General features: G+C 42.2%; 1 long non-coding RNA gene across 15 annotated transcripts in view; it reads right to left on the bottom strand.

Annotated features, from left to right (window-relative positions):
• The window catches only part of LOC144321937 (uncharacterized), a 91,850-nt gene that overhangs the window by 36,291 nt on the left and 34,569 nt on the right, over positions 1–20,990 (bottom strand). For 8 of the 15 annotated variants that reach the window (XR_013387436.1, XR_013387442.1, XR_013387447.1 and 5 more), the window contains exons 3-7: positions 4,963–5,312; positions 4,403–4,577; positions 1,115–1,243; positions 462–559; positions 252–374 (exon numbers count right to left, since the gene is read on the bottom strand). This is a non-coding gene — a long non-coding RNA (uncharacterized LOC144321937). Of the gene's footprint in view, positions 1–229; positions 375–461; positions 560–1,114; positions 1,244–3,108; positions 3,377–4,402; positions 4,578–4,962; positions 5,313–20,990 lie in introns of all 15 variants that reach the window. The other 7 variants (XR_013387437.1, XR_013387443.1, XR_013387448.1 and 4 more) reach the window with 4 other exon arrangements.

Below are 20,990 nucleotides of genomic sequence, written 5' to 3'. Positions count from 1 at the left end.
TCTCTGTGTCTTTCATGAATAAATAAATAAAATCTTTAAAAAAAAAAAAAAGTCATGCTCTTCATTCACTGCCACACTATATGAAAGCTGAATGTCCTCTGTCAAAGACACTGTTCAGAGGACAGACACCTGGAGATTAATCATCAGGATAGAAGGTCTAGTGAGGACCCCTGGTCTTACAACCACAGTGTCCTTCCCTCTTGCTGCCCCCCGTCCCCCATTGACATACTGCGGGCGGGATGTGTGCTCACTGGGAATGAGACTCCTCTGGACGCAGCCCAGCCAGCACTGGGCTAAATGGTTCTTTATCGATCTTCATTAGATGACAGATGTCCATGACTCAAGAATATCATCTCCCTCAATTTCCTAACGACCTACCGGGGAACAATAACCGGTTAATCTAAGAGACTGGGGTAACCCCAACGTAGTTCCTGACAGATACTGCTTGTAAAACCACTCACCTAAGGACAGAATTCAGAAGTGAACAGAGAAAACATTTCATGGATCCCAATATAGCTCATTTAATTTCTTGCTGTACCACAGAGAAGTATCGGTGTCCCTATTGGACAGATGGCAAAGTAGAGATTCAGGGAAATTTAGTAGCAGAAGTCCCAGACCACTAAAATAAAACCCAGGGTCTAAACCGTGAGCTGAGTAACATCTCTAAGTCCTGTGCCAGGAAGCCCAGCACCAGCCCGCCGCCTTACACAGAACTGCTTAGAGTCTTCTCTCACAGCATTAACTGTGCTCCCAAGGCCAGGTGTAGCTTCCAACCCTCCCTGCCATGGTATCCTTTTTTTTTTTTTCTTTTTTAAGATTTTATTTATTTATTCATGAGAGACAGAGGGAGGCAGAGACATAGGCAGAGGGAGAAGCAGGTTCCTTGTGGGGAGCCCGATGGGAGACTCAATCCCAAGACCCCGGGATCAGGACCTGAGCCACCCAGGTGGCCCCCTGCCATGGCATCCTAATCAGTCCTAGCTACTCATTGAGGTTTTTCTTGCCCCTGAAGAGGTTCTATACAAACCTTTTTTCTCCGGACTGTGTCACACTAATTCAGAATCATTTTAATGGGACAATTTCATGTTTACAGAATATAGTAATAGCAACTTACCTTCTGCCAAACCCATCTATCTTCTTTTTTCTTCCTTTCTTTCCCTCTAATTCTGTGACTGTGGGAACTGATTAGGCTTTAGAAAAAGCATCGCACTAGACGTCATTCACTTTGCAGCTGGAGAGGTTACTGTGCACCAAAGAAAAGCATAATAAGAGAGAGCTTGGGTCCCTCTCTCTGTCCACTCACCACCATCACCTGCGGACGCACGCGCTCAGAGGCACACGTGCACACAACCGTGCGCGAGCCCACAACGTGCACACACCTGCACAGACACACGAGGATGTGCTCACATACATGTGCACACACAGTCCTCCACATACAAACACACACACCTGTGTGTGCACACACAGGATTGGCTCACTCCCTAAGACTCACTAGGAGCAAGGGTTCTTAGAAAGCAGGCTCTTCCTGTAAACAGTGTTCTTTCTGGAAATTGCCCCTGCCCTCTCTACTCAGACACACCCCCTTTTTGCTGGCAGACAGCCTCAGGGACTTACCTGGTGTATTTTATTAAAACAAAGGCTACAGTCACTTTCTAGCAATGACTGCAATGTGACTCCACAGTGTAAACAGAATTTTTATTTATTTATTGAGCAACAGGTTTTTTTTTTTAATCCACTGACAACTTTTTCAGACACATTTCCAGCTTTACTCTAGATCTAGAATTATAAAAATCAAGAGCAATTATTACTCGGAAGTGACAATTTTCTTTATAAGGGATTCCCCATGCTTGGAAAGAAGTGTCTCAGTGCCTCCAAGACATGGCTATTAATAAAATCTAACTATATGCCTAGCTTTTCAGAGTCCTCCTTACCCTGTAAAGTTTGGGGGATGATCACCACTGAACCCACTGATAATTATAACTTAAGGTTCTTTGGAATAAACAAAAATGATGCTAAAAGGAACATCTGACTTGAAATCAAAAGTTAAAATGTGTTGAGTAGAATTAATTGCTTGAGACAAAGAAAAAGGAAAACTGCTTCAGAAGGCATTCAGAAATTCCAAAGGTAAACTCAAATAGGTGAGAATAGATGTGATCTGCAGAACTCCCAATGTGGGGCTGCCCTGGAGTCTTTTTCTAAGACTTGCAGTCTTGAGGCTACCTCTATACCCAATGTCCAAATCTCTTTCTCTTCCCTTGCTGCCAGCTGGTCATCAAGCAGGGCTAAATATAGGCCAGCCTTTTCTTGTTGTTTTTCCCTTCACTGGGGAAAGGATCATATTTTAGTCCAGAAGAAAGCAAGGGGATTGACTACTTTTCCTGGAAAGTGTATGTGTCTAATTCTTAATTTTGCAAGAACCAGGCAGCATAAATTCAGTTTATTAAAACTCTCACACATTTGAGAGAGTGGTGATATTTATCCCTCCTGAACTTTAAATTATCTTGGGTAGTGAAAGAGATCTTTAATTATGTATAGACACAAGACAACAGAACACAATGTGCAGGGTTTCTTTATATATATATATATTTCCCAAGAGCAAGAAAATGATAGGTTAAGCATTTAATATTCTTGCAGACTTCATTTTTATTTCCATCAAGTGCTGGAGTAAGTAAAATTTTCATTTTGGCATTAAAAAAAAAAACCCTCCGTGGTATGAAATACATAGGTTTAAAATTGGCCTGATGTTTTCCCATTAGATTCAGGAGACTAGGAATTCGCAAGAATAGGCTTTTCCAATTTTCCATGGCATCTAACTTTACTTCTAGAAAGAGCCAGAGAGGAATAATTGTACATGTGCGAAGCACTGTGCACTTTGCCCAAAACGTTTACATACAGCATTTCATTTTGAGGCTCACAACCCTGACAGGAGCTGCATTATTCTCTTTTCTGATCCTATCACAATGATGAAGTTAGAAAAGTTAATGGCAAAATACTCAAGGTCTAGAAAAGTCGGGCACTTTGACAAAGGTTTACAACCAATAAATGCAGAGATTTGAACCAGAAGTCAGAATTCCCAAATCCTAAATCAGGCCTTTTGACCACACTTACCACTGGAATCTAATTTTTCAGTAGAGCCTCAGATCTCTGGCAACATGGTGTAAGACATTTCTTTTCTTTTCTTTTCTTTTCTTGCAACATGGTGTAAGACATTTCTTTTCTTTTCTTTTCTTTCTTTTTAAACATTATGTATTTATTTATATGAGAGTCAGAAGAGCACCAGCAGGAGAGGCAAAGGGAGAGAGAGAATCTGAAGCAGACTCCGTGCTGAGTGCAGAGCCTAACATAGGGTTCGATCTCACGACCCTGAGATCATGACCTGAGCCAAAAACAAGGGTTGACACTTAACCCACTGAGCCACTCAGGTGCTCCTGGTAAGAGATTTCTTAACAGAGGACTCTCAAGGTGGTGCAGGAGAGTTGTCAAGCCCTTCTGAGGAATTCTGGACTGAACCTCAAAGGACCTTCCTCACCCCGCCTCAAACAGTATCTGTGGTGAGTACACAGGAATTGCCTCTTCTCTAGCTTTGACCTCTCTCCCAATACCCATTAATCAGTCTGACTACCAGGAGGGCCAGGCTGAGAATGTGCCTTTGGCTGATTATTCCAGGGTCAGTGAGCAAAGGCGCCATGAGTGTTGGCCACCACACAAGTACAGGGAGTGGAAGTGTAACTTAAGGGTCAGGGCCATGACTTTGCTTTCCAAGGGGTATTGGGGACCTGAAAGTGTGCATTTTTTTTTATAAGCTAGCCTTCCTGTCCTGAGTACTTCCACTACACATTGTTTTGCCTGCAAATGACTAATTCTGTCTTCCCAGTGCAAGTCCTTTATATTTGGCAGGAGCGTGGGGGGTGTAGGAGGGGTGGAGGTAGTACACTGTGTAAATCATATTCATTAAAATTTTAATTCCACTGCCTTTATCAGATCCTTTTTTTAAGGTTATCAGGAGGAATTTCTTCTTTTTTTTTAATTTTTTTTTTATTTGAGAGAGAGAGAGAGAGAGAACATAAGCAGGGTGAGCAGCAGGCAGAGGGAGAGGGAGAAGCAGACCCCCACTGAGCAGGGAGCCTGATGTGGGGCTCTATCCTAGGACACTGGGATCATGACCTGAGCTGAAGGCAGGCAGGCACTTCACTAACTGAGCCCCTATCAGATTCTTTATCAGACCTTGAAAGGGTTTCAAACTGGGAGCTGGTGGAAACTGATGGAAGCCTCTCCACGGAAGTGTTTTATTGGGCAAACTCTGAGGTCAATAGTGCTTTCAACTTGACTGCTCCCGACACAGCACTTGTTCCCTTATGCACTACAGGCTCCTGCGTCCCGCAAGATGACACCCACTGCTTACCTGAAGGCAAGTGTCTCAGGCTGTCCCCCTTAACTTTGGTCTCCAGCTTAGGACAAAGCATGGATATTTCCTGATAGGGTTGAGACACAGGGAGGCAAGAGGCTCAGATCCAGAGAGAATGGGGCATCTCCTCTTTGGAGTAACCAAGCAGTCAAGCGAATCTGAAAAAGAGAAGCTGCCAAGGGAGAAGGGGTTACTGAGATACCACAAAAACCCCACTGGACAGTTGTGCCTCTAATGGAACCACCGTGGTGAGCTCTTGGAGTTCCCCCTACCTCCATTGCAAAAAGCTGACCCTTCAGCACCAAAGGGCATCAGGAAGAGGAGGTCCCTCCCTCTTCTCACCCCCCACAGCCCACACCCTGGCACAGGGCGCAGGGTAGATTTCTCTCCTAATCCCAAGGCAGGAAGTACGAGACCTGGTGACTAGCTTCCTACTCTGTGGAAATGTGCTCTCATTGGCTTGCTCTCCATCCTCACCGCCTCGGTCACGTGACAAACTCTTTGCAGAGTCCCCAGTCCTCTGCCGCCCTGTGCCTCCTGGAGACACACACACTTACTGCTTTTGATCTCCTTTTGACGGGCTAACCCCTCTGCACAGGCGGATCTGTTGTTTGTATGCACTCTTTTTAAACTGATGGAGAAGCAGAGGTGCAGCAGTGGCTCCTTTGATTTTTATCTCCCGCATATTGACCATAAATCCTCTCGTGTGTTTTTAGAAGTGACTTGCTTCCTTCCCGATTTTATTTTCAGGAGGTTAAGAAAGTAATTGGACAAGGAGTAAGGACTCCAGGCATTGTGATTGTGGCCATGCACTAGACGCGTGCCACTCTCTGCTTGTGTTCCAACTGGGCACAGCAAGCAAACAGAAGCATCTTTTCTTAAGTACCTCTAGTCGTCATGTCGAGATCTGAAATTACAATAAGGGACAAGATTATTGTTATTTTATTATGAATCTATATTTATATCTGCTTCGTTCCAGAAACGATTCGAAGCAGCATTATGTATGAATTTCTGATCCATGTGTGGGAGCAGTTCCATTTGTTTTTTTTTGGTTTTTTGTTTTTTTGTTTTTTACCAAATCCACTTGTTAATGATTGATATGTTAATGATGTGATTAATCCATTGGGCTTGATTCATTTATATCATCATTTACATTTCATCAAGATGTGTTTTCAAGGAGACACTTGATGTCCTCAAAATGCTCCATTTCTCAGCATGGGGACTGCTATTTGCCATTTAAGCAAACCAAATCTGACTTTCTAACTGACAGGGAAGCTGCAATCTACGTGTGTGGAGGTGAAGGAAGCCCACCAAGGCTTCCAGAACCCTGGAGGAGCCCACTTGTTTTTACGCCTCTGTTTTTTTTTTTTCATAAGGTACATTTCTTGGTAAGATACACAGGTCTGTACAATGTTTAAAAGGAATCTAGGAGAGAGTAATCACCACCTACCCCCAGAAGACTGAAAAAGTGCCCAAAAAGCCTTGGGCCCCGGGCACTAGAACGGCCCTGCAGCCGGTGAAGAAAGCTATGTGGGTGAGTACTGGTCTGTGACACCTCACCGTTAGGATGCAACCTTCTGGGCCACATCGGTGTAGGCAAAAGTGGAGTCGAGTTCACGGGAGACAGAAGAGTTAGGCCAGAAAGGGGGCACGTGAGTGTTTTCAGTAGGACACAGAACATAAAAACGTTTTGAATGCACAGTGGGAAAACTGGCCTCTGCTTTCATTTTTATTTTCAATTCCCTTTCAGGGCTTCCAAGTACCTTCAGGAGAAAGTCTCTACTGAGTGGTAGTAGACATTTAACACCCCTCTCACTCCGGCTAAGTTGAACTGGCTAAGTAAGAAGCTGGCATCGGGCTAAGAACTGGGCAAGCAACAGTAACTAGCTCCAATCTAGTGATTTGCTTCCTTTCTCGTTGTATTTGGATTAATGGTGAGCTTCTCTTTCTATCAAGGAATGCTAGTTGTCTGCTGAGGTAGTAATGCGAAGGTCTTGTTTAAAATAAATGTATTTAAGTATTTTTATTTTTTTTAAGATTTTATTTATTTATTCATGAGAGACACACAGAGAGATAAAGAGAGGCAGAGACACAGGCAGAGGGAGAAGCAGGCTCCATGCGGGGAGCCCAATGCAGGACTCGATCCCAGGACCCCAGGATCACGCCCTGAGCCAAAGGCAGACGCTCAACTGCTGAGCCACTCAGGCGTCCCAAGTATTTAAGTATTTTTAAATTAATTTGCAAAAATTAAAATAAATTATTATATAGGTGACATGTTAATAGTGACATTTGGGGCACAGGAGAAAAACATAAAGGGTCTTTGATGCAAGACATGAAGCTGATGTCCTGAGAACAAAGTTGGCATCAACCCCAGAAGAGCCGAGTCTGAGACCAATATTCCTACTGATAAGCCATAGGAGGGGATGAGTGTCTAGCTATTGATCTCCCCATCTATAAACTGGAAATGATAAAAATATTAACTTGACTTCTTCACAGATTTGTGCTGAAGGATCAAATGAGACAGTGTAAGGGAAAGCCTATTACAAACTGTGAAGTATGATATCCATGTAAGGGATTATCACAATACTTGAGCATGTGGGGAAGGATCAGGGAGGATAAAGGCAAGCCAGGCGGAAGAAAATTAATTAGCTAGAAAGTTCTACCGTCCTGTTAGGTAGATGGGCCTGGGTTTGGGGCAAGGCAGGTAGTGGCCCAGGTTATCATTTGGTTTGTACCATGACGGCAGGGATGAGAGGGAAAGAAATCAAAAACAAAAAGAAAGACCTGCAGGGAGAGAAGAGACAGTCGGGGAGACCTCGAGTCTGGGCGAAACCATCATGAGGGTAAAACCACCACTAAACCACCACAGAAGGCTCTGTGCCCCTTCCCACCTGCTCCTGCCCCCCCACACGGCTGCCTCCCGCTGGGCCCTGGAGCATGCAGCCAAGCGCTCTGGGTCCACCACACGGGTGGCTGCTGGGTGGCCTGCCTGAGGTGTCCTCGGAGGGGACAGAACGGGGAGAGCAAACCCACGAGGCTTCCCTTGGCTTTTCACAGCCAGGGCCCAGTACAGAGCCTGAGAGAATGGGGCCCAGGAAGCATCTGTGCAGTGAGCGCAAGGATGAAGACATGGAGGGAGGAAAGGAGAGAGAGAGAGAAATAAAAAGCAAGGAAGGAAGGAAATACAAGTGCCAGCTTCCAGACCACAGCCCCAAAGAGCTCAGGTGGTGAGGCCAAGGCCAGCATCACCTCCTGCCCCTTTGCTGTAGCAGTGACAACCAGGAGGCAGCAGTGGAGCCAAGTGCGGGACCTAGAGTCCTATGGAACTGAATGTCACCCTCCCTTTGGCCATCTGCTCGCTGTGGGGCACAGGGCACGTTCCCACCTTCCCCGACCGTGTGTCTCACGGACACCATGGGAACGCGCAGGCCGGCCTCATGGAGTTACCGAGATCAAATGGGAAAAAACACGTGTACACGGTAGACGGGCCAGGGTTGTAGCTTTAATTCCTACGGCTGTTGTTGTTATTACATATGCTCCACAAAAATGCAGAGGAATTATTTTGATTCCGTAAAAAAGTGTGACACGATATGGATTTTCATTCCATAAACAGATTCTTATACTTTGCTTCCTAATTAGACTGTATCTGTCATGCCTGTAATTCCTGTGTAATTAAATTGAAATTAAATGTCAATTTACTTTGAATTACAGAGTAATTCTATGTATACATGCCACGCAATCTGCATTTTGTTAGGAGATGACAACCAAAAATATCCTGACAGTCCCTCTGTAATTACACAGTGATCTGATTAAGATCAGTGTGACAAACTACCTGCCAAGTCCTGAAGAAGAAAACCTAGGGGCTGCGGGAGGGGTCGGCAGAGGTTAGGTGTGGGAGGGGCGGGGGAGCTCACCGCTGACCCCGCCGCTCCCCCTGCAACCCACAAAAATCCTGAACCAACGGTGATCATGTGCGCAGGCAGTGGGGGAGATCTTTTAAAAGAAAAAAAGAGAGAGAGAGAGACCTTAATTATAGAACATGCTAACTGGCACTGCCTCCTCTTCACTCTCTAACCCAGCAGTTTTAATTAGGTTGGCGTCTGAGGTCCCGAATCCCCCACACCCCAAAGACAGTGATAAATGGAGAGAGAATATTTCAAACCTCATCCAGGAATTTTATCTTTCTGTCATACATATAAAATGGCTTCCATCCTCCAACTTTAAAAGAGAAAGAGAGAGAGAGAGAGATGGAAATAATTCATATTCCATTCTTCTGTACCCAACACGCAGGCTGATGTCATATCATTCCTGAGTGCAGGGGCCCCGGGAAAGGTGAGGTAAGTGGGCCCCAGGGGGGGGGGACAGAGGCGGCCAGGACAGGGAGGAGCCAGGTCAGGAGCTCCCATCTGGGAAGACGCTCACGGACATGGAGGCACAGAAATGGAAAAATCACCACCCGTGCTTTCTCCCTCGTCTCCTTGCCCCAAGTCTACTCTGTGACTTTCCCTCAGCCTCCCAGAACCTGGCTTTGCCCCTTGGTGCCCTCCTCACCCGGGGAAGCTTTCTCCCGTCAGTCAGCTAAACTCAATCCTGACACTCCTTTGGGATGAGGAGCTGGTTATTTTCCGCTTCCTCAGCAGAAGTTTCCTTTCTCTGCTCCTCCTCAGGCCTCAGACCCTGTCCTGGTTGAGCCTGCAGGGCCCCCAGTGCCAGCCGTGGGGGCAGTGGGAGGACCTCGGAGCTCACAGGCCCCAGTGCCTGGGAGAAGGGGCAGGGCATGGGCTCTCTTTCTTACAAGATCTGACCCCAAACAAGTTGTTTGACCTCCATGAGCCTCCATGAGCCTCAGTTCTCCCAAATATAAATGGAAATGAATATAAACTGTCCTGACTATTGCATAGGCTCGTTGGAAGGACCCCTGAGCTACGGTAGATGGAGATGTATAGGAAAAAGTAAAGACCCAGGTTTGGTACTACGATCATCTCCATAGGAACTATGTTAGAGTTCTCTCTTTTGCAGACGACTAAAAAGCCAAAATGTTCACAGTGGATGTGGCTTTGGGCCTGGCCAGGTTCAATAATGCAGTGTCGATAGATCCTGTTTCTCTGCATCTCCAGCCTCTGCTGTCAGCAGTGTGGCCTCCACCCTCAGACCCCATGCGGGACCGCATGACCGATTCAGCTCACATCCCACTCAGATCAAATTCAGTGAGAAAGAAAAAAAAAATTCAGTGGGAAAGAGCATATCCCAGAAGCACTCTCTCCAATCCCAGAACGCATGATACTACGATCACTTGGTCACAAAACAACCACCGTGACCAAGGACATCAGCGATGTGAAGTGGATTCTGATACACTTGCCCAAGAATTTTTTAAGGTCACTGCAATTGTTGCATGCATTTCTTGTGTTCTGAATATTTCAGAATTTTGCATAATGGGCAACATGGAAAAGTCAACAGTTTCTATTTTTCTATCTGCCAAATTCCATAAAAAGTACAACATTCTCTATGAAAAGGAATTTGTTATAGCTGAATCTCTCTTAAATCTCAGCCTATCACTGCTCGAAAGGTAAAGCCATCTATCATCTGTGGTTACCTTTTCCATCTATTTGGTCATTTTGGAATGTATCTCTAGGACTTCGGCTCCACATGTTGAGCTTGGCTTTTCCTTTAACATTGATTTTAACTTGGCATGGCTCTCTTGATCCAGAAGGTCAATTCAGCTGTTCACAAACTAATAAAGCTACATGTTTGTCCTTGCCTTTATGTTTTCCTTTTTGTTGAACTAATTATTATCTGGACAAGGGAATTGAAAATTCATAGGGTATATAAAGAGATACATGGCAAAGCAAGTACCCCCAGGCCACAGGCCCAGAGTCTGTCACTATTAAATACCCGTGTGTCTTTTCAAACACATGGGTGTCCTATGTCTATACAACTGTTTATAGACATATTTCACTTTTCCCATGAAGGGCACATACTATAATTTTTTTCTGTAATTTGCTTTGGCTTCTGTTTTAGTTTTTAAAAAGACACTAGGTCTTTTTTTTTTTTTTTTTTTTTTTTAAGATTTTACTTATCTATTTGAGATGCAGAAAGAGAGAGAGAGCACGAGCAGTGAGCAGGGGAGAAGCAGGCTCCCCGCTGAGCACGTAGGCCCGACTTGGCTCCATCCCAGGACCCTGAGATCATGACCTGAGCTGAAGGCAGATGCTTCACCCATTGAGCCCCCCAGGCACCCCAAACACTATGTCTTGAAGAACATTCCATACCACCACTCACAGACTATCTGAGCAGCTACTGATGGGCTGTGATATGCAATTATAAACCATTAGATTAATTACTAGGCTATTAGATTAATTACTAGAGGTAGAACTGTCTCATCAATTCATGTGGGCATTCTACTGTTTTTTAAATTATATTAATTTCAAAAGGTTGTATATATTCACACAGTACAATAATTAAAAGGTCTAAAAGTGTACTTAGGAAAAAGTAAGCTTCCTGAATGCCACTGTGTGAAAGTCTTACAGTTTCCAATGCTTCTGTTACCTACTTCCTTTATATGTGTAAGAAATGCAATGTTCTACACCTTCCTTTTTCTTACTTAACCATGTATCTCTGCTATATGGCCATATGTCAGCATGGCGCTCATTCTTTTTTTACAGCTGAGTAGCATTCTACAGAGGGATGTGCCATAATTTAATTCAGCCAGTCCCCTTTTGATGGATTTGTAGGTTATTCCAGATTTTGTTTTGCTAGTTCAAACAAAGCTGCAATAAATAACCTTCTAGACACATAATTTGGCAAAAGGACAAATATGTCCAAAGGAGGATACATTTCTAGAAATAAAACTATTTGGGCAAAAGGTAGCTATATTTTTAAATAGGGTATCTATTGCCAAATTGCCCTCTCTGGAGGTTTTACCAATTTATACAGAAATTCATTAGGGGTGATTATTTCCCCATACTCCCACCTTAACAGAATACACATAATGCATGAAGGAGCTTTTTGATCTTTTCTAAATTGAGAAATTAAGTGGCATTTCCTTATGGTATTAATCTGAGTATCTCTTCTTATGAATAATCATTTTAATATGTTTTAAAAACATGTATATTTCCTTTTCTGTGTTCTGACCTTCCATAGTTGTCTATTTGTTTTGTTGGTTTGGTGTTCTCTGCCTTACTGATGCATAGGAGATTTTTGTATACTAAGGAAAGTAGCCCTTTATATGAATTTTAAGTTACAATTTGCCATTTGTCTTTGATTTTATTTCTTCGTCATCCTAAAAAATGGATTTTTATATAGCCTAACTATCGGTCTCTGATATTAAAGGCTTTACATGGTACACAGAAATGTCTTCTTCACCTGGAGTTTATTGTTTTAATGTTTTCTTCTCATTTTTTGGCATTGTTTTAAAAGTTGATAGATTTTGCATTTAAAAATTTTTATAGATACTGATAAACTGTCTTGCAAAGAGTTTATATCAACCTATGCTCCCAGGGACACTGAATGTTCACTCTGTGAAGTGTCTGCTGTTTGTCTGCTATGAATTGTCCATTTTTGCCTCAATCTTAATATCCTTGAGAGCAAAGACAGTGTCATCGGTTTAATACATCTTAAGTCACAGGAAGGACAATTAGTGCAATTCTTTTTTTTCCTGGGCATAATTTCTGCCCAAGTAAGGATGGTGTCTCACATCTCTGCTTAGCCACCTTCCACATGCATATATGGTGCTGGGAAGGTAGGTCACGGGTTATCTGAGATCACAGTTCTTGAGGCACAAATGAGAATCATGGTCTAATTGTTCTTGGATTTTAAAAAATTTATACATAAAAATTTACAAAGCATGATAGCTAAAAACATATTAACTGCATATCATGGATTTCCTTTATTGAGGTGAGGGGAATGCATGATATCAGGGATCCTCCAGAAAGTCCAGAATGCTACCAATTAGGAAATTCAGGGAACTACACTGGTTCCTGAAGGGTGAGTCCCTGGGGAAAGTAGACAATGCAAAAAGAGAGCCTGTGCCTGCTTGAAATCATGCTGAACCCCTAAATAGGGTGTCTATTTTTGCATAATAGAAGATCTGGCATATAATTTATGGAGTGTCATTAAATATTATTAAATATGGACCTACTGGTACCGAGAGGCTCTTGGAAAACAGTTCTCTCCCCTGCGGCCTGCTCTCCTTGGGCTTATGTGTAAGTTAATTCACTCCCTTAAATGAAAAAAAAAAAATAATGAAATAGGGCACTTCAGCATCATGTAAAAGCCTTCTGATGAATTCAGCTCTCTTTCCCATAACACTGGCAAACAAATAGACACTGTTTAAACTGGCAGAAGAAGAGGCTGGGGGAAAATCAGACTTCCACCTTTCTAAAACTTACTGGGTTGCTCCCAAAGAATAGATCTCAGCCTCATCTTCCTTTGCTAAGACTCCAAAATCTTGTTTCATATTGAAGGAACTTCGTGCCCAATGAGGTACCTACCAGTGGATACTTGTCCTGTGACAGCTCAGCGTGTTTCTTCTTCTGGTTACAGCCCTCAACACTCCTTAAGGCAATCACCTGTCTCCAATTTCTGTGTTTTTATTTGTTTATTTTTAACTTTTTTTTTAAGATTTTATTTATTTATTCATGAGAGACACACAGAGAGAGGCAGAGACATAGGCAGAGGGAGAAGCCGGCTCCTTGCAGGGAGCCCAATGTGGAACTCCATCCCAGAACTCTGGGATCATGCCCTGAGCTAAAGGCGAACGCTGAACCACTGAGTCACTCAGGCATCCCCAATTTCTGTGTTTAAAGGATGAGCTTGACCCCATGCCTGGGGGGACTGGCATGTGACTTAAGTTCATGAATCACACTGTCTTCTTTATTCCTCAGCTGTGGCGGTTAGAACAAATGAGACCAAGACCTGAAGCTTTTCTTGGAATGACTGGGAAAGAGAAGTACTCTTTCTGTCGGGATACCAAAACTGACAGCTTGGCATCAAGGGTCTGCTTGAGAAGGAAACTAACTGGAACAAGGTAAAGCTGAGGGATTTAGGGAGTGTCCTTAAGGCCTAAAAATGTGATATGACTCTCTGGATCCAGCTATGTCAGAGACAGGTCAACTGATTAATTCCTAGGCTGTTAGAACCAAAAATTCTCACTCCCCCCCCCCCACCCCTTTTAAAATTGTAGTTCGAATTGGGTCTCTGTCAATTACAACCAACGGAGTCCCAACTAACACAGTGGACAGACTGGGTGAGGAAAAGTCCATTCTTCGTGAGTGAATCTCTGAAAACTTTCATAAATATGGTCCCACATCAATCAATCAAGACAACATATTAAGCCCGAGAATATCTGTGATGGTTCACATAATCTAATTTAGTAATAATGAGTAAACTGCCATTAATTTCTATTTGCAATCCCTCTGTTAGAAGCCTTTTCTGGCTTTTCATTCCTGTAAATCTCAAAAAGATACTGTACATCCATTCTACTTTGATGGGGGTAAACAGACATTATAAGGCCTGCTCTGTCACCCAAACTGAAATCCACACAGTCAGAAAAGAGGTCACACAGGGGCAGTTGGGTGGCTCAGTTTGTAAAGCATCTGCCTTCAGCTCAGGTTATGATCCCAGGGTCTTTCGGTGGAGCCCCAGAGCCCCACATCAGGCTTCCTGCTTAGTGGGGAGCCTGCTTCTTTCTCTCCCTCCCCCCTGCCCCCTGCTCACGCTCTCTCAAATAAATAAATAAAATCTTTAAAAAAATTTTTTTAATTTAAAAAAGAAGAAAAGAGGTACACAGGCATACACAAATATCCACGTGATACCATTTCCTGTCAAACTGCTTCATCTTCACAGAGGCCACTTGTGTGAAGGACCTTGGGCTCACCTAGAGCATGATGATTCAGAAAGACAATTTAAGAAGCAATTTAGTGACAATAAGAAGTATTTTGAAATAGATTAATGAAAAGGATTTCAGACTCCACTTCTCTGAAACCCTGCAAATGTAGGATGAGCATCCTCACTTGTTAAAACCAGCTATGTTTTAAGGCAAGAAAATGTCCTAGACCAATGGTTCTCACGCTTGCTTGCATATTAGAATCACCTGGAGAGATGACAGACTCATAGACAGTTTTCTGTGGGCGAGCCAAGTTGACAGAAATGAAGTTAAGTCCTATTCTAATACCTCCTGACTTCCAACCTGAGTTTTAGCCCCAGGATCTAAAAACGGTAACAGTCAAGTGTGTGGCTATATGTGTGTATATTCACATACACATAATCATACACACTCTTTATTTGTGCCATTATCTCATTAAATTCATTAAATCCTCATCATAATGCTACAAATTAGGTACTACAAAGCATGAAGTACTTACTATGGTTATGTCTTATTAAAGATTAAAGGTATAGTCTAAGGAGTTTGAACATTTTTTCCAAGGTCATACAACAGGGCAAATCCAGGGCTTTAAACCAAGACTCTTAGCCACTCCAAATACAGATATGACAACTAGTGTCATGATTGATGCCCGAAGTCAATAACTGAACTTTACTAACAACATCATTAGAGAATTGGATAGAGTAATACCACTCACAAAGGGAAAATAAGCAAAGCAAACAGTTCTTAAAAATAAAGACATAGCATCCTAGAGAGCTGAAAGCAGCCTCTATTTAACCCCTCAGAAGCCAATTTTAAAAGAAAAAGAAAGAGAACTGTTGCCAGCTTATTTGAAAGGTTTACGTATAAGAAACTGTATTGCCCTCTGTTATTTAAAAGACCTATAGCTCATTCTTTCCTTTAAGATACAATCTGAGTCCCAACAGATGTCTTGAATGTTAATGTGTGGGTCCAGAGAGGGGCATCCCACAAGTATAATTCACACCACCAAAAGCCACAGTAACGGGGGTGGAGAGGAACATTAGATTTTTCCAGTGTGTAAATTACACAAGTCCTTTGTTTTTTGTTTTGCTCTCCTTTGACTCCAACTAAATGACATCAAAAACATACCTCTTTGAGAGGCAGGTAGGCTATAGAAAGATTTTTAAACCATCTAGAGGGACACCTGGCTGGCTCAGTGGTTGAGCATTTGCCCTAGGCTCAGGACATGATCCCAGGATCCCGGAAAAAAGTTCCATATGGGGCTCCCCACAGGGAGCCTGCTTCTCCCACTGCCTGTGTCTCTGCCTATCTCTCTATGTGTCTCTCATGAATAAATAAATTTAAAAATCTTAAAATTAAAAAAATAAAACCATCTAGAAACAGGAGCAACAGGTATATAATGAAGAAAAGAGTCTGGTAGAACACTAAATTACAAGTGTTCATGAAGGGCAGTTTATTTTTAATTTTTTTAATAAATATTTTATTTAAAATCAATTTGCTAACATATAGTATAACACCCAGTGCTCCTCCCATCAAGTGCCCCCCTCCGTGCCCGTCACCCAGTTACCCCATCCCCCCACCCACCTCCCCTTCTGCAACCCTTTGTTTGTTTCCCAGAGTTAGAAGTCTCTCATGGTTTGTCTTTCTTTCTAAATTTCCCCACTAAATTTCCCTCCTTATAATCCCTTTCACTATTTCTTATATTCCCCGTATGAATGAAACCATATGATGACTGTCCTTCTCCAATTGACTTACTTCACTCAGCATAATACCCTCCAGTTCCATCCATGTCAAAGCAAATGGTGGGTATTCAACCTTTCTGATGGCTGAGTAATATTCCATTGTGTATATAGACCACAGCTTCTTTATCCATTCATTTGTCGATGGACACCGAGGCTCCTTCCCGTTTGCCATTGCTGCTCTGAACATTGGGGTGCAGGTGTCCCAAGTGGGGTGCAAGTGTTCCTTCAAATCACGATGTTGGTATACTTTGGATAAATACCTAGTAGTGCAATTGCTGGGTCATAGGGCAGTTCTATGTTTAACTCTTTGAGGAACCTCCACACAGTTTTCCAGAGTGGCAATATCAGTTCACATTCCCACCAACGGTGCAAGAGGGTTCCCCTTTCTCCACATCCTCTCCAACATTTGTTGTTTCCAGTCTTGTTAATTTTCACCATTCTCGCTGGTGTGAGGTGGTATCTCATTGTGGTTTTGATTTGTATTTCCCTGATGGCCAGTGATGCAGAGCATTTTCTCATGTGCTTGTTGGCCATGTCTATGTCTTCTTTGGAGAAATGTCTGTCTTCTGCCCATTTCATGACTGGATTCTTTGTTTCTTGGGTGTTGAGTTTAATAAGTTCTCTATAGATCTTGGATACTAGCCCTTTATCTGATAGGTCATTTGCAAATATCTTCTCCCATTCTGTAGGTTGTCTTTGAGTTTTGTTGACTGTTTCCTTTGCTGTGCAGAAGCTTTTTATCGTAAGGAAGTCTCAACAGTTCATTTTTGCTTTTGTTTCCCTCTGAAGGGCAGTTTAAAGAATTGGCCTCTACTATGGTAACAAACAGGACAGTACAATCTCAGGTTCCTTCCCAGCTCTGGTTCACTTGATCTTCCCTAGGCCATGCTTCCCATGAAGTTATATTTTTGATGTGTTAATAAAATCAAGAAAACCTCATGATGTCGTAAGGGTTATTTATATCACAATTCTATGCCAACGTCACTGTATTTTGTATGAGGAGAGCGTCAGTCTTTCAGCTCTGGCCATCGGAGCCTCTAATGGTACTGGTAGCCTGCCTGAGCATCTTTAATGGCGTGCGTCTCTGGTTGCCAACATCCATATGCTTTCGCAAAATATACTGCTGATGGGTACTGAAAAGCTAATGGAAAAATCATTCTTTGATGATAAAACATCAATGCTTGACTTTCTGGCTTAGTAAAGTTTTTTCACATTAGGAATGGCCAATGGGGACCTATCATGATGTCTCTCAAAGAGATAAACATACTTGCAACTGTTCTTGCAATTTCTGATAATGCTAATTTGAATTAGGATAAACTTCATAGATACTTAACGTGTTGATGCTTTTGTCAGGTCTTTCAAGTTTTTGTATTCCCCTTCCTCCTAATATATGGCAAAGAAGGTCTTCTGGTTCCCTGCTTAATAGGAGAGTATTGTGACATTCCTTCCTTCCTTCCTTCCACTCACTTATTGATCACCTACCGAATGTCAGCTATTGTACAGAAAGAGTACATGAAAAAAGACTCATCCCCAGTGTTCAATCCTCATAGTCTAGTGAGAAGTGAGGAATAGCATGCAAACACTCAAGAAACAATGTCATCTGAAATAACCAATTACAGTAATAGAAGTTGGACATGAGTGCAACACCACTGCCCACTTGGAGGCTGAGAGAATTCTTCCTAGAAGAGGTAATATTTGAGCTGAATACTGAAATAAAAGTAAAAGTCAATGGGGAAAATGAGAAGAGACATTTCAAGACATTTCAGTATGTGTAAAGCCAAGACATGTTAAAGAACACAGAATTCTTGGAAATATATCCAATGGCAGATTCTGACTAGGTCTTTAGATGGCACACTGAGGAGTTTGAATATTACCTTGCAGGCAAGAGGGAGCTCTTTATGAGAGGGGTTATAGAAGGTCAGAGATAAACTCAAACAGATAGTGTGTTGTCAATATGACCTCATCTGACTGAGGTAGAAACAAGAACAACAAAAAAAGTTACTCTGTGGCATGAGAAATTTCATTGAGGCACAAAGGAGCATTTAGTGACAGTATCATTTGCTAAATATTGGAATGTGCTCCTCAGAGAGGTTGGAAAATCACCTCAGGAGGTCTTTAAGAATAGACTAAATTATAATTTGTCTTAGATGCTTCAGATGTGATTACGCGTTAGGGCAAAGGGACTGACTTCAAGTCTCTTCCAGACTTACAGTTCTATTGTTCGTAGGATATCGTAGTGAATAGAGCCTGTGTTGGTTAGCAATTTGTACTTGATCCCGTGGTTGCAGATTGATTACAAGATTACAGAAGCAGAATGTTCACTTGAGAAATATGCATAGAATGAACACCATATGCAGGGGAAGCTATGGATCTGATGAAGATGGAGCAACCTAGTTGATGAGAGTGGTAAATCTCCCCTGACTTTCTCAGAGGCTCATGCTATAATATAACCTTGATGTAACTCCATTTCTCTTAAGGCTATCTGAACACTAGAGCCGGCATCATCAGGCATGAGAAGACGCAATAATGAGCTATAGCAGGAATAAAGGAACTCATCCCAGATTAACTCAGAATGTGGAGTGCCTTGCGTCATTGCCTGGGAAATTAGTTAAAACTAGCTCTTATTGAAGGTGCCCTCTGAGAATATTAATAATCCCCCGAAATTTCATCGTTTTAGAGTTTAGCAAGTATGTCCATGGGTATTATTACCTTAGCGGCTCTTCCCAAGAACACTGCGGTGAATAGGCTTTTACAAATGAGAACACTGAGGCTGGGGAAATTTCAATAACCTGCCCAGTCTATCTAGCTACCAAGTAGCATAACCTGGATTTAGCCAATCTCAAAACACTTTATCTGAATCTCAGTTCCTAGCAATCTTTCCACATTAAGGGAACAACAGTTTGGCAGGACTGGGGAAAAGAAAAAATGAAGCAACTATCTAAATAAAATAATGCTAAATAGGGATCCCTGGGTGGCTCAGTGGTTGAGTGTCTGCCTTTGGCTCAGGGCCTGATCCAAATTCAGGGATCGAGTCCCACATCGGGCTCCCTGCAGCGAGCCTGTTTCTCCCTCTGCCTATGTCTCTGCCTCTCTCTGCGTCTCTCATGAATAAATAAATAAAATCTTTAAAAAAATGTTAAATAAAATGATACCAAAAAAACAGAACTTAATTTTCGTGTCAGGGTCACGAATAACCCCAAAGGAGATTTTTCAAGGGCAAATACCTACTCTTGGTAAAAATCTGCATTCAAACAAAGAAGAATCTCCCAAGATACTGATGAGGTAACAGACTAAGGAGACACTAATAATAATGATGATGACAATGATGAATTAAACCTAGTAGTGAGGTTTCTAATGTCGTTCCACGTGACATATCTCATTAGCAAAATAAAATAACACTGGATTGATAGTTTCATTAAACTATGTATAACAACTGAATTTTATCAAAACTAGAATACCACTGATTTTAAGATGCACTGTTACCTTATGTCCTACTAAGAAAGAAAAAACATGGCCAATTACAATATGCCACTTATTTTCAGGCACATCACAACACCAGGGATGCTAAATGAAGAAAAATTCTGCATTTTAAAATATGTGAAATATAATGGTTAAATACATTTACATCAGGGGTTTAATAATAACTGGAAGCACCAGGGACATATATCCACTTTGGCATCAGTGATCTGTCTCTGAGCTGGGTTTTAGATCAATGGAGGACCTCCTATATATTCGTAAAGAAGTCACAGTCCAGGAGCTTAGTTTTAACGCCAGAAACATCGTCTTTTTTTTTAAAATATTTTCATTATACTTTTTTTTTTAAGATTTTTATTTATTTGTTCATGAGAGACACAGAGAGGGAGAGAGAGAGAGGCAGAGATACAGGCAGAGGGAGAAGCAGGCTCCATGCAGGGAGCCTGACATGGGATTCAATCCCAGGTCTGCAGGATCATGCCCTGGGCTGAAGGCAGACGCTAAACCGCTGAGCCACCCAGGCTGCCCAGAAACATCGTCTTTAGAGGTAAATGGTAAAGGGTTTTGTTCTGAGAAATCATATACAACAGTATAATAGTAGGAAAGAAGAAAACACTTTATTAATGTAAAATATTCTAGGAACCATGGAGTTATGGATTCATCTAACAGAATGTGGGGTAGTCATCTGACCTGTAAAACCCAAAAACTGGAAGGGGAGCCACCCAGGAGATGGAACCTAGAGTATGGGGACTTCAAGACCAAGAAGAGGAAGGTGACCAAAGCATCTGGGTAGCCTTTGCACTTGTCAGTAGAAAAACTTCCATATAGGGCAGCTGGGGTGGCTCAGCGGTTTAGCGTCGCCTTCAGCCCAGGGCATGATCCTGGAGACCAGGGATCGAGTCCCGCATCAGGCTCCCCACATGGAGCCTGCTTCTCCCTCTGCTGTGTCTCTGCCTCTCTCTCTCTATGTCTCTCATGATTAAATGAATAGAATCTTAAAAAAAAAAAAAAAAAAAAACTTCCATATAATAAACCTTGAAATAGTATTTTCCTATCAAAAAGCAGAAATATTTTCAAATGTGATGAATACTATCAAATTGCCTTCCAAAATGTAATAATTTACAGGTATTAAAGTACATGGAAATTCTTATTTTCCCATAACCCTACCCCCCCTGGGTATTGTAAGTTACTAAATTAAGAATACAATAGATACAATTAAGAATACAATAGATAAAATATGAAAAATCATATCTTATATGAATTCAAATCGTAACATTGTTTTTTAAAAACATTTTATTTATTTATTGACAGAGAGCACACAAGCAGGGGGAGCAGCAGGCAGAAAGAGAGGGAGAAGCAGACTCCCTGCTGAGCAAGGAGCTCCATGCAGGTCCTAGGATCATGACCTGAGCCAAAGGCGGATACAACCTACTGAGTCACCCAGACACTCTCCAAATCTTAGCAGTATTTCCAAGGTTTAGAATATTCTTACTTGGTTTCAGGGATG

The sequence above is a fragment of the Canis aureus genome, chromosome 10, assembly GCF_053574225.1.
Source record: "Canis aureus isolate CA01 chromosome 10, VMU_Caureus_v.1.0, whole genome shotgun sequence".
NCBI lineage: Eukaryota > Metazoa > Chordata > Mammalia > Carnivora > Canidae > Canis > Canis aureus.
This window is presented reverse-complemented; position numbering and strand designations above follow the sequence as displayed.